This window comes from Halichoerus grypus, chromosome 3 (genome assembly GCF_964656455.1).
Source record: "Halichoerus grypus chromosome 3, mHalGry1.hap1.1, whole genome shotgun sequence".
Lineage (NCBI taxonomy): Eukaryota > Metazoa > Chordata > Mammalia > Carnivora > Phocidae > Halichoerus > Halichoerus grypus.
In genome coordinates, this window is record NC_135714.1 from 21,376,862 (window position 1) to 21,388,873 (window position 12,012).

Sequence of the window (12,012 nt, forward strand, 5' to 3'; positions counted from 1 at the left end):
CTTTAAGGGTTGCAAAGATACGTGGTCAGAGCCTTTCTTCCCCCAGTTTTATTGAGATACAGCACTGAATGAAGGTGTGCAGCATAACGGTTCGACTTGCATGTATTATGAAATGATCACCACAATAAGTTTAGTTAATATTCATCATTTCATATAGATACCCAAGAAAGGGGGGAAAATATCTTTTTTTTCTTTGTGATGAGAACTCTTGGGACCTACTCTCTTAACTTTCAAATATATTATACAACAGAGTTCACGTTAGTCACCACGCCGTACATGACATCCCTGGCACTTATTTATCTTAAAACCGGAAGTTTGTACCTCTTGACCACCTTCATCCAATTCCCCTTCCCCCCACTCCTACCTCTGGTGACCACAAATCCGATCTCTTTTTCTATGAGTTTGGTTGTTTGTTTGGTCGGTTTTGTTGTCGTCGTTGGGGTTAGATTCCGCATATAAGTGAGATCATACAGTGTTTTTCTTTCTCTGTCTGATTTCTTCCACTAAGTCCAGAGTCTTAGCTCTTAGATTATTGTCAAGATAATATTAAAAATATATTTTTACTATACGGCTGTAGAGTTTGCATTTGGGGGGCAAGAAAGGCACCGTAGGAAAATAAATTGAGGCATTTATTAGTACATTTATATGTTTCTTGAAGAAGAATAAAAGACAACTGCTTTTCTCAAAGAGATACTGTCTGGATGAAATAGACAGTTTTTTAAACCAAATAATGGTATTTATGCAAAAATAATATCTTCTCTTTCCCAGTCATTAATCGTTGAGATAATTTGCTTCTATGAGGGAGGGAGGGAAGAAGGAAGGAAGGAAGGAAGGAAGGAGGGAAGGGAATGAAGGGAGGGAAGGGAGGGAGGGAAGGGAGGAAGAAGGGAAGGGAGGGAGGAGGAAGGGAGGGAGGGAGGAAGGAGGGAAGGGGGGAGGAAGGAAGGAAGGAAGAAAGGAAGGAAATAACTGAGCCCGCCTCAGCAGTAACCACCTCTGAGATGTTGATATATCTCTTGCAGTGTTGCCTTTCTGTCCCCGTCACAAAGGCTTAACCCCCAACATCAGCATTAGTTCTTTTTCATTTTTATTATTACAACAACCTCCTACTAGCCAACCTGCTCCCTGTTTACTCCCCATGCCTCACTGCCCACTCCCAAATCTATCTAGCACAGTGTCCTCAGAATATTGCCTCAAAATCCTTCTTTGTCACCCTCTCTCTCCTGCTCCAAACCCTGCAAGGCCCTTGGTTGTTTCTTGCAGAGAATCTCAGATATGTTAGAGAAGAGCTATAATGGTAGAGAACAAATTGGTGTCATGTATTCTTTAATCATTGATTGAATTCATTCAAATAACATTTCTTTAAAGATTTTATTTATATTTGAGAGAGAGTGTACGTGAGTGGGGGGAGGGGCAGAGGGAGAGGGAGAAAGAGAATTTCAAGCACTCCATACTAAGCATGGAGCCTGCTGCGGGGCTGAAGCTCATGACCCTGAGATCATGACCAGGGCCAAAATCAAGAGTCGGACGCTTAACCAAATGAGCCACCCAGGCACCCCTCAAATAAAGTTTTTGATCACCTGCTATCAACCAGGAGATACAACAGTTAACAAACAAAACAGGCAAAAAAAAATCTCTGCCCTCATGGAGCTTACTCTAGAGTGTAGGAAGATAGAGAGTAAATGAATAAATACGTTAAATCACGGCGCATTAAATGGTGATAAACAGGAAAAAATTAATTACAGAGGAATAATAGTACCTATCAGGAGTGGGGTGGGGGGATGCCATTTTAAATAAAGTGATCAGGGAAGGACTCATGAAAAGTGATATTTAAGCCAAGACCTAGAAGATGAGGGAGCAAGGTATGTGCAGAGCTGAGAAAGAGCATTCCAGAGGAAGAATTTTGGACCAAGAGCAGGCTTGGTACGTTTGAGGGGCAGCACAGAGTCCAGTGTGGCTGGCATGCAGTGAGTAAGAAGAGTCCAGATTGAGTGAGGGCCAGAGGACAATCAGATGGAGTTTGGCTTTTACCTTGAGTGAACTGGGAAGCCATTGGAGGATTCCAAGCAAAGACATGTATTGAAATGATTGCTCTGGTGGCTGGGTGGCAAATGGCCTAGAGTGGGCACAGACAGAAGCCAGGAGACCAGCGAGGAGCCCAAGATAGTAATATGAGCAAGAGATGATGGATGATGGAAACTTAGACTGGGGTGGTACCAGTGGAAACTCTGGATATAGTTTGAACATAGATCCAAGATGGTTTTCTGATTGATTGGATGTAGAGTATTAGTGTGAAAGAATAAAAGAAGAATCTATAGTTTGAAGCCTAAAAATATAAAAGATGAGAGAGAAACTGGTTTATTGTGGGAAGATGAGGAGTTTCCTTTCTGGGTGTGTTAAGTCAGATGCCTATTAGACATCCAAGTGGGGATGTCAAGTATGTCGCTGGAATTCAGGGGAAAGGTCCAGGCTGGAGACATAAATTTGGAAGTTGTCAGCATATAGATGGCATTTAAAGCTGTGAGACTGGCTAAGATCACCACTCAGAACATGTGGATAGTGAAGACATCAAAGGGCCAAGACCGCGGGGCCCCCATTCCAAGTGGTCTTGGAAATGAGAAGAACCAGCAAAAGAGACTGAAAAGGAGTGGCCACTCTGAGAGACGAGATTAGCAGAAAATAGCTCCTAGACGCCAAGTGAAGAGTGTTTCTAGGACAGGCTGACAAACTACATCAGATCTGCATTAGTCATATAAGCTGAAGGCAGATCATTGGATTTAGCCATTGGATTTAGCCGCATGGAAGCTACTGGAGACTTGGGCAAAGAGCAAAATGGGAGCAGAATACTGATAAGGCCACCCCATCATGAAAAACTAGGAGGAAGAGAAGTAGAGACAATAAGTATAGATACCTTTTGAATGAGCTTAGCTATAAAGGAAGTAAATAAAAGGGCCATAGCTAGAGGAGAATATGGGGTCATGGGAGGGTTTTCCTTAAGGTGGGAGCAATTACATCATAATTGTATGTCGCCAGAATATCAAGAGTTTATTGGCTGAAGTAGCTTGCCATAAGCATAAGATTTCTTTGAAATCTTAAAGATTCACATAAATTTCCCCTTTTACTCTGACCCATATCTGTCTTAATGTACAAGTATCTATCCTCCCTCGATATGGTGATTTACAATAAGAAATACGTATATTTTGTCTTCGTCCCCATTTCTGGCACAGAACTCCTGAAACCCTTGGAATATCCTAAGTGATGAGAGCAATAAAGGTGGCTTTTGAAAAGTCCCTAGGTAACCAAAGGATGAGGGCAGGTTGTCAGGGAACCCAAGCACGAGTTTAGAAGGTTGGACCTTTCAATCCCACCCCATGCTGTGTCTATCAGGATTCCTCCTATGGTGTGTGACAGAAGCCCGATTCAAACTTACTAAACAAATGTGGAATTTATTCACATAACTAGAATGTTAGAAGGGGACGAATCAGCTCCAGACATAATGATCAAGGGTTCAACTAATGTCATTAAGAATCCATCTCTTTTGCCCTTCAACAGACGAATGGATAAAGAAGATGTGGTCCTGGGATCAAGCCCCTAATCGGGCTCCGCACAGAGTCTGCTTGAGATTCTCTCTCTCCCTCTGCCCCTCCCCCCACTCGTGCGTGCTCCCTAAATAAATAAATAAAATCAATCTTAAAAAAAATTAAAAATAAAAACAAAAAAAGAAGGTAAAACCACATATACAGAAGAGATCAAAAGTCATAAATGGATGCGCAATTGAAAATATGAGAAATGGGGCGCCTGGGTGGCTCAGTTGGTTGCGCGACTGCCTTCGGCTCGGGTCATGATCCTGGAGTCCCGGGATCGAGTCCCACATCGGGCTCCCTGCTCAGCAGGGAGTCTGCTTCTCCCTCTGACCCTCCCCCCTCTCATGTGCTCTCTCTCTCTCCTCTCATCCTCTCTCAAATAAATAAAATCTTTAAAAAAAAAAAAAAAAAGAAAATATGAGAAATGTTTGATTTTTTAAACAAAATACATCATATCAAAATTAATCATAAGAAAACTAAAAAAGTTTTTAGGTTTTAAAAATAGATAATTAATGTTAGCTAATGCCACAGTGGTAATGTATCAAATCAGCATGTTATACACCTTAAACTTCTACGATGTTATTTGTTGAATTATATCTCAATAAAAATAAAAAGTTTTTAAAGGGATAATTAAATGTTACTTAAGTAATTCTAGACCATAGAAAAATGTAGAAAGTTCTATAATTTAGTGTTAAAAGAGATGATCAACCAATCAATTAAGCATGCAAAAATTTTTTAAATTAGCCAACAGAATCCAGCAATGAATCAATATCTTCACGATCGAGTGGCATTTATTCTAATAATTCAATAGTTTACTATAAGAAAATCTGTCACGTAATTCATTGCTACAACATTTTCCCAATTATCTACTAATACTTAACAAATGACCCCAAAACCCAGTGTCTTAAATAAATAACAATGTATTATTTCTTGTGATTCTGTGGTTTGGCTGGTTTCAGCTGGGAAGTTCCGCTCCACACAGTGTAACTGAGTGACTCATGACTGTCTTCAACTGGGAGTTCAGTTAGGGCCGGAACATCCAAGATGGCTTCTCATCATTTAGTAATTTAGCCCAAGCTTCATTACTGTATAATGTCTGGCTTCTGGGGAAGGAGGTGTTCTAAGAGGACCAATTCCCTTGTACAAGGACTTTTCAAGCTCTGATTGCATCATGCTTGCTAATGTTCAGTTGGCTGAAATCGCATGAAAAGCTACAGAAGTGGGAATACTGGGGAGTGTATTTCATTGATGTCACCCATGCAACAGTCCACCACAATATTAAAAGAGAAAAATCAAAGGACCCTACCAACAAGTGCCCAAAACACATTTGATAAAATTTAACAGCCATTTCTTTCTCTTTTTAAAAAGATTTTATTTATTTATTTAATAGAGAGAGAGAGAGAGGAGAGCATGAACGGCGGGGGGGGGGGGGGGGAGGGGGGGGAAGAGGGAGAAGCAGGACCAGGACCCTGGGATCATGACCTGAACCAAAGGCAGATGCTTAACCAACTGAGCCACCCAGGTGCCCCTTAACAGCCATTTCTGATAAAAACTTCAGGCAAAAGAGGTGTGGAAACCAAGAGCAAACATTCATACGGAATCATATGAAATCACCAAATGTCCAGCTCTTTTAGACCTATAAAACAACAATTGCATGTGACTTAACCTAATATTAACCTAAATGGCAAATGCTAAAACCATTTCCACTAAAATCAGGAACTGGAACGGAAAGCCATAATCATTACTATTATTTAACGTTGTCTTGGGATTCTAACAAATGCATTGAGACAGGAATATGAAATAACTGAAATAAATAATGAATAATAAATGTTGAAAGTGTCTAACTGTTGATATGGTTATATACCTAAAAAATCCAAGATAATCTTATAAAATATTACTAGAGTTAATAAAAGAACTGAATGTTCTGTCTTCTAGCAATAAGCACCTGAAAAAAAAAAAATGGGAAAAACGTTTCATTCACAATAAACTGAAAACTTTTCTAGAAATTAATAAGTAAGGACACTTAAATGAAACTATAACATCAAAGTATTTAAACCCAAATCTTAACAAATGGAAAAAAAAACAGTCTTGGTTGAGAAGACAACATAATGTAAAAGTCCATTCTCCCAAAATTAAGATATAAATTTAATGCAATTACAGTTGGAAGGCCAGCAGCGTTGAGAAGGTGAGAATTGGATAAATTTGTATACAAAAGAATAAATGCCTGAGAATAGCTAAGAGAAAATTTTGAATAGGCAAAAATTTAATATAAATTAAAATTAAGGGAAAAGATTATGCAGTGAAAACTTTCCTCCTGTCCTTGTCCCACATCTGCCCAGGTTCATCTAACCCCCCACTATATGTATATCCTTCCAGAATTTAGATAGATAGATAGGTAGGTAGATAGATAGGAAGACAAAATCTTTTTTTTCCATATTCTCTACATAAAGCGTATCAAATTATACACTCTGAATCATGTTTTCTACTTACTAAATCTCCAAGATACTTGTAGTACAAAAAGAGCTTTTTGGTTCTTTATTATTTAGATGCTTCACCTTCCATTGTATAGATAAACAATAATTTATTTAACTAGTTTCCTATTATGGAATGTTGAGGTTATTTCTAATGTTTTGTTACTATAAGCACTGTTACAATGTGTGTGTGTGTGTGTACCCACGTCTTTTCTCCTAAATATATCTGTAGAATAATTTCCCAAAATCACCATTGCCAGAAATATGCATTTGAAATATTGCCAAATTGCCTTACATACGGGTTATGCCAAGGGGTTATGCTTTTACCAGAAATGAATAAGAATAGGTTTGCCCATAGCCTCACCAACATGGTGTGTTACAAACTTTTGGATTATTGCCATTTTAAAAGGTAAAAATGGTATCTCAGCATAATTTTCATTTGTACTTGTTTTTTCCTTCTTATTAGGAGTGAGATTGAGCCTCTTTTAAGAGTCATTTGTATTTCCTTTTCAAAAACTTTTCATATTCTTTGCTCATATTTCTAATGGGTTGGAGGATAAACAAATGAATCAATGGAACAAAACAGAGAGTCCTAACCATGTATTTATAGTTTCAAGTAGGACAAAAGTGATTCTTCTTGTCTAGAAAAGGCAAATTTATAGACATAGAGAACAGATCTGTGGTTGCCTAGGCTAGATGGTAAACAGATAGAAGAAAACTTTTTGGGGTGATGGAAATGTTCTAAAACTGGATTGTGATGGTTGCAAAACTCTATCGACTTACTCAAATCACTTAATGATGGATGAATTTCACAGTGTGTAAATTATACTTCAATAAAACTGGTTTTTCTTTAATTTTTAAATTTTAATTCCAGTATAGTTAACATACAGTGTTATATGAGTTTCAGGTGTACAATGTAGTGATTTGACAATTTTATACATTACTCAGTGTTCATCATGATAATGCATTCTTTTTTTTTTTTTTTAAAGATTTTATTTATTTATTTGACAGAGACACAGCAAGAGAGGGAACAGAAGCAGGGGGAGTGGGAGAGGGAGAAGCAGGCTCCCCACGGAGCAGGGAGCCCGATGCGGGGCTCGATCCCAGGACCCTGGGATCGTCACCTGAGCCGAAGGCAGACGCTTAATGACTGAGCCACCCAGGCGCCCCTTGATAATGCATTCTTTAATCCCCATCACCTATTTCAATCAGCCCCGTACTCACCTCCCCTCTGCTAACCATCAGTTTGTTCTCTATGGTTAAGAGTCTGTTTCTTGGTTAGTTTCTCTCTTTTTTTTCCTTTGTTCATTTGTTTTGTTTCTTAAATTCCACATATGAGTGAAATTGGATAGTATGTCTTTCTATGACTTATTTGGCTTAGCATTATACTCTCCAGCTCTATCCATGTTGTTGAAAATCAATAAAGCTGTTTTTAAAAAGTGATTTTTTTTCTATCTAGTGGGGAAGGATTGGATATTAAATAAGGATGAGGGGAGCCTGGGTGGCTCAGTCGGTTAAGCGTCCAACTCTTGGTTTCAGCTCAGGTCATGATCTCAGGTTCCTGGAATCAAGCCCCGAGTTGGCTCTGTGCTCAGCGCAGAGACTGCTAGAGATTATCTCCCTCTCTCTCTCCCTCTGCCCCTCCCCCTGCACTCTCTCTCTCTCTTTCAAATAAATAAATAAAATCTTTATAAATAAATAAATAAATAAATAAATAAATAAATAAATAAATAAATATGGGAGAATGAGTGACTCCAACCAAAAGAAAATAAAATGAGCCCCTCTCTTACCCCATACACAAAATAAATTCTAGGTGGATTGAAGATCTAAATGTAAAAATTAAAACAACAATAATATTGGAGCAACACATGTAAAATCTAGGGTGGGTGAGAGCTTTTCAATCAATATTGGAAATTCAGAAGTTATAAAGTACATATATACATATTTGATGAGATAAAAATGAGAAGCTCTGGCTTGGAAAAGACACCCTAAACTGAGTCAATAGATAAACACTAGCCTGGGGAGCAACCCAGAGATCAAAGGGTGAACAGCTATAACATACAAAGAATTCTTACAAAACAAGTAAGTCAGGGATAAACACCCTTAAAACAGCCAAGGATGTGAATAGGTAATTCACAGAAAAGCAATTCCAGGTGACCAACACATATATGGAAAGACGCTCAAACTCAGGTGTTACAGGGAGATAGGAAGTAAAGTCACAACAACACATCCAGTTTACACTGATCAGATGGAAATATGGGGGACCAATAATCCCTATTGCTAAAAGGGATGTGGGGACTCTAGTACATTTCTAGCTGGAAATATGTATTAATGCATTTTTTTGGAAAGGAATATGGCAACATCTTTCATGATTAAAAATACTTAACATGTCTGACCCAGAATTTGCACTCCCAGAAATCTATCCCTTAGGAGTGAAAGCTTTAAGACTTAAGGACATGTTTTCACAGAAATGGACTCCATTGTAAACAGTGATTAAACAAGCAAACAAAAAACTGGACACAAAGTAAATACTATCTATGGGAGAATGGTTAAAGAAATTGTACTACTGCTACACCATAGAGTTCTATGTGGTCGTTAAGAATAAATTGGAGCTAACCTGAGTGAATTAAGAGGGATTCCATTAGGTGCTGGAGAGAAAAAGCTAGATACAGAAAAAAATAAAAATAAGAAAACAATGATAAACATATATGTATTTATACAGATGTCCTTTGATGTTTATGAATAATTACATGAACAGGGAGGAAAAATAGTGTAAGGCTGACGTCTTCGTCTCCTCCAGCTGCTATAACAGAATACCACAGACTGGGTAGCTTCATCAGCGGACATGTATTTCCCACGGTTCTGGAGGCTGACGTCCCAGCTCAAGGTGTCAATAGATTTCATTCCCGTAAAGGCCCTTTTCCTGGCTTGCCAATGGCCACCTTTATCCTCATGGGGCCAAGAGAGGAAATTCCAAGGTCTCTTCCTCTTCTTAGAAAGCCACTAATCCCACCATGGGGGTCCACCCTCAGGACCTCCCAGAGGCCCCACCTCCTCATCCCATCACATTTGGAGGTAGGACTTCAACACGTGAACTTGGGGAAACCCGAATATCCGGTCCCTAACATAAAGAATAAGTTGTCTACACAGATTGCCTGGGGCACCAAGGATGCTTTGAGGATGCTACAAAACAACTAAAAAGGAAAAGGGGGGAAAGAGAAGAAAATAAACAAGATTCCGCTATTAAAGTATTTATCTTTTAGTAGCCGATTTCTATATAGCCGATAGCTATTGCCTGGGAGATTTCTCTCTGTTTTCAAGTCGGAGACACGCTGGCTCAGAGGATTATTCCCTCACCCAGAGCCCCCCAGCAAGGCAATTACTGAGCCAGAAACACCACCCAAGCCTCCTGACTTTCCCGTGGCTTGCACGGGAGGTGAAGTCTGTTCCCAGCTAAGTGCAAGCCACGGGCATGGAATAGAGGAGCGAGGGTATAGACGGTAAAGGCTTGGCTTCATGCACCGGGGGTTTGGACGTGGCCCTGCCACTAGAGAGTTGCCCAGGGTCACCTGGCTGGGTGGAGGGCGGGTGGCTGCTTCCCGGCGCTTCCGGAAGAAGCAGAAGTGAGAGCGGCTGCCCCCACGTGAACCAGCGCCCGGGTCGAGCTCCGTGTCTGCAGCCCGTTTGGGGCCAGCAGTGCCTTTGGGGGGATGAACAGGGAGTGGGAGTGGACGACCAGATGCAGCAGATGAGACAGGAAATCTGTTCCTCGGTGGCTCTTGGCAAGCCGCTGGGGGTCTGGCAGAACCGGGAGGCGTGGGGGGTGGCGAGGGGAGGGGCAGAATGTCTCTTTTTCATTTTTGATTTTGCAGGTCCTTCTGAACGAGAATCGTCACTGCCTGCGTGTCTTTGGGAAGCCGGCGGCTAAATTACAAACAAAGGGAAGAGGGGGCGCAGTTGAAGTAGGGAGGGTGGAATTTTCTGGAATTCAGTGGACTAAAATGATTTCAGATGGAAGTCAGTGAGTGGTCAGCCTTAATTTCTCATTCTGTCGACTTGTCTCTGAGGGCCCGGGGATCTAACGCTTACAAAATAAAAGCAAGCAGCAATTTTTTTTTTCTTTGCGTCATTAAAAAGTTTACAACTTGTGATTCCTGAGGGTAGATCGTGAGCATTTCCCCCGGTATCTGGGAGTCTATCTGGGACGTGACTTCCTCCAGAGCGGGTCCCCTGGGGGGAGCCCGCGCAACTCAGCCAAATTCAAGGGTTGCAACTGAGCCTGGTAGCAAGCTCGCTCCGCTAAAAGGGGCTCTGGCTGCGCCCCAGCGAGGAGGCACGACTGGGGCCGGGTTCTGCTGGAGCAGCTGCGGGGCGGGGTCGGCCCGGGCTTGCAGAGCCTTCTTCCTTTGACCACAGCCAGCCGCTCTTTGCCTGCGCCCCACTTCACCGGCACTCAGCACGATAAACGGAGCTCTTAAATAAACGGGAAGCAAGCCGACACAGTCCAGAGGGCGAGATTTATTTTTATTTAGAAAGGTTGAAGAGGAAAAATTCAAATCTGATTTAAATATTTACTCAAGGAGGAGATCCACAGACGGCTGCAACATTCTAACCCAGACTCGGGACAAGAAGCTGAACACCGCCTTTCTGAAGTAAGCCACAGGGCCCGGAGAAAGCCCTCGGTTGGAAGAAAGAGGCCTGAAGATTTCCGGAGATTCATGAAATGCACTCAAGGTTAGAGACGGTGCGGCCCAGCTCCTCGTCCCCCCGCTGCTCGAACGCATTTGCTGGGACGGGGCACGTGACTGAGATGCTCTCAGCCTTCTCGCTCTCATCTGAGACAGAGGGAGTGGAGAAGGCATCTCATGGAACTCTTATGAGATTAAAAAAACAAGCACTGAAAAGTGTTGGCACAGAGGAAGTGCTTAATAAAAGCAAGTTTGACTATGGAAGGACGGTAGGCCTCCTAACTGCTGATTCCTGGACCCTCTTACGTCAGGACTCAGTGCGGCTGAGCTAAGGCCCCGGAGTCTGTATTTCTAACATGCCCCCAGAGTTTTCTACTGGATCACTAGGTTTGGGAACCAGGGTCCCAGGAGCGGAGCCACATAGAAGTGGCCCCAGCAAGATTCTCACCCAGGAGGGCCCCATTCACATTCGGTCCCTTGGCTTCAAAAGCCAACAAATGCCTAACACACATATTAAACTCAGGCTAGTACTCCTGCCTGGCCTCATCCTCCCCATCTCCCCAGGGCATCTTACACCCCCAGATGCTCAGGCTGCAAGCGTGATTTCTCTCTCCCCCCCTCCCCAACCTTCACAGCCATCACCGGTCCTGTCAACAGGACCCAACCCCCCCAAACCCAGCCCTTCCTCCTGACCTCTGCCCTTACCTGAGCCAGCTTCCCCTCTGGCTCTGCTGTGGACCATTTTCCAGCAACAGCCCAAGAGACTTACAAAGACTAAGTGAGGCCCCAGGGCCCCTCCGTCTAAGCTCACCTGGCTCCTCCCTGCCTTCCCCGAGCTTCAGCCGCTGCCGCCTCCCTCCCTCTCACACATGCTAAGCTTGGGCCTGACTCACCGCCTCGGCACCGCCTCGTCCCTCTGCCTGGAACATTTGCTCGCCCCATCTGCCCTCCAGCCTTCCCATAGCTCCCGCTTTCTCCTCCAACAAGTCTCTGCCTCCATGGCAGCTCCTCAGGGAGGTGTGCCCTGGCTTCCAGAGCCAAGGGAGCCAGCTCTGTGACCTATGGCAGGTCCCTCAGCGTTTCTGGAGCTCAGTTTCCCCATCTCTAAAATGGAGATAATAGTAGTACTCACCTCCTAGGCTTTCTAGGATGATGATATGAGTTTGAATGCACATTTTTTTTTAATTTTCAAAATTTAAATTTTTTCCCGGTTTTATTAAGATATAACTGACACATAGCATTATATTAATTTAAGATGGAGGGCGCCTG

At 42.3% G+C, this 12,012-nt stretch overlaps 1 long non-coding RNA gene across 1 annotated transcript; it reads right to left on the minus strand.

Moving 5' to 3' along the window:
• Positions 1 to 10,555: 10,555 nt before the first annotated feature.
• LOC118540605 (uncharacterized) lies at positions 10,556 to 11,575 on the minus strand. Its single transcript, XR_013446127.1, has 2 exons — positions 11,449 to 11,575; positions 10,556 to 10,928 (listed from the first exon to the last, which is right to left on the minus strand). It is a non-coding gene; the product is annotated as an uncharacterized LOC118540605 (long non-coding RNA).
• Between the last annotated feature and the right edge of the window lie 437 nt (positions 11,576 to 12,012).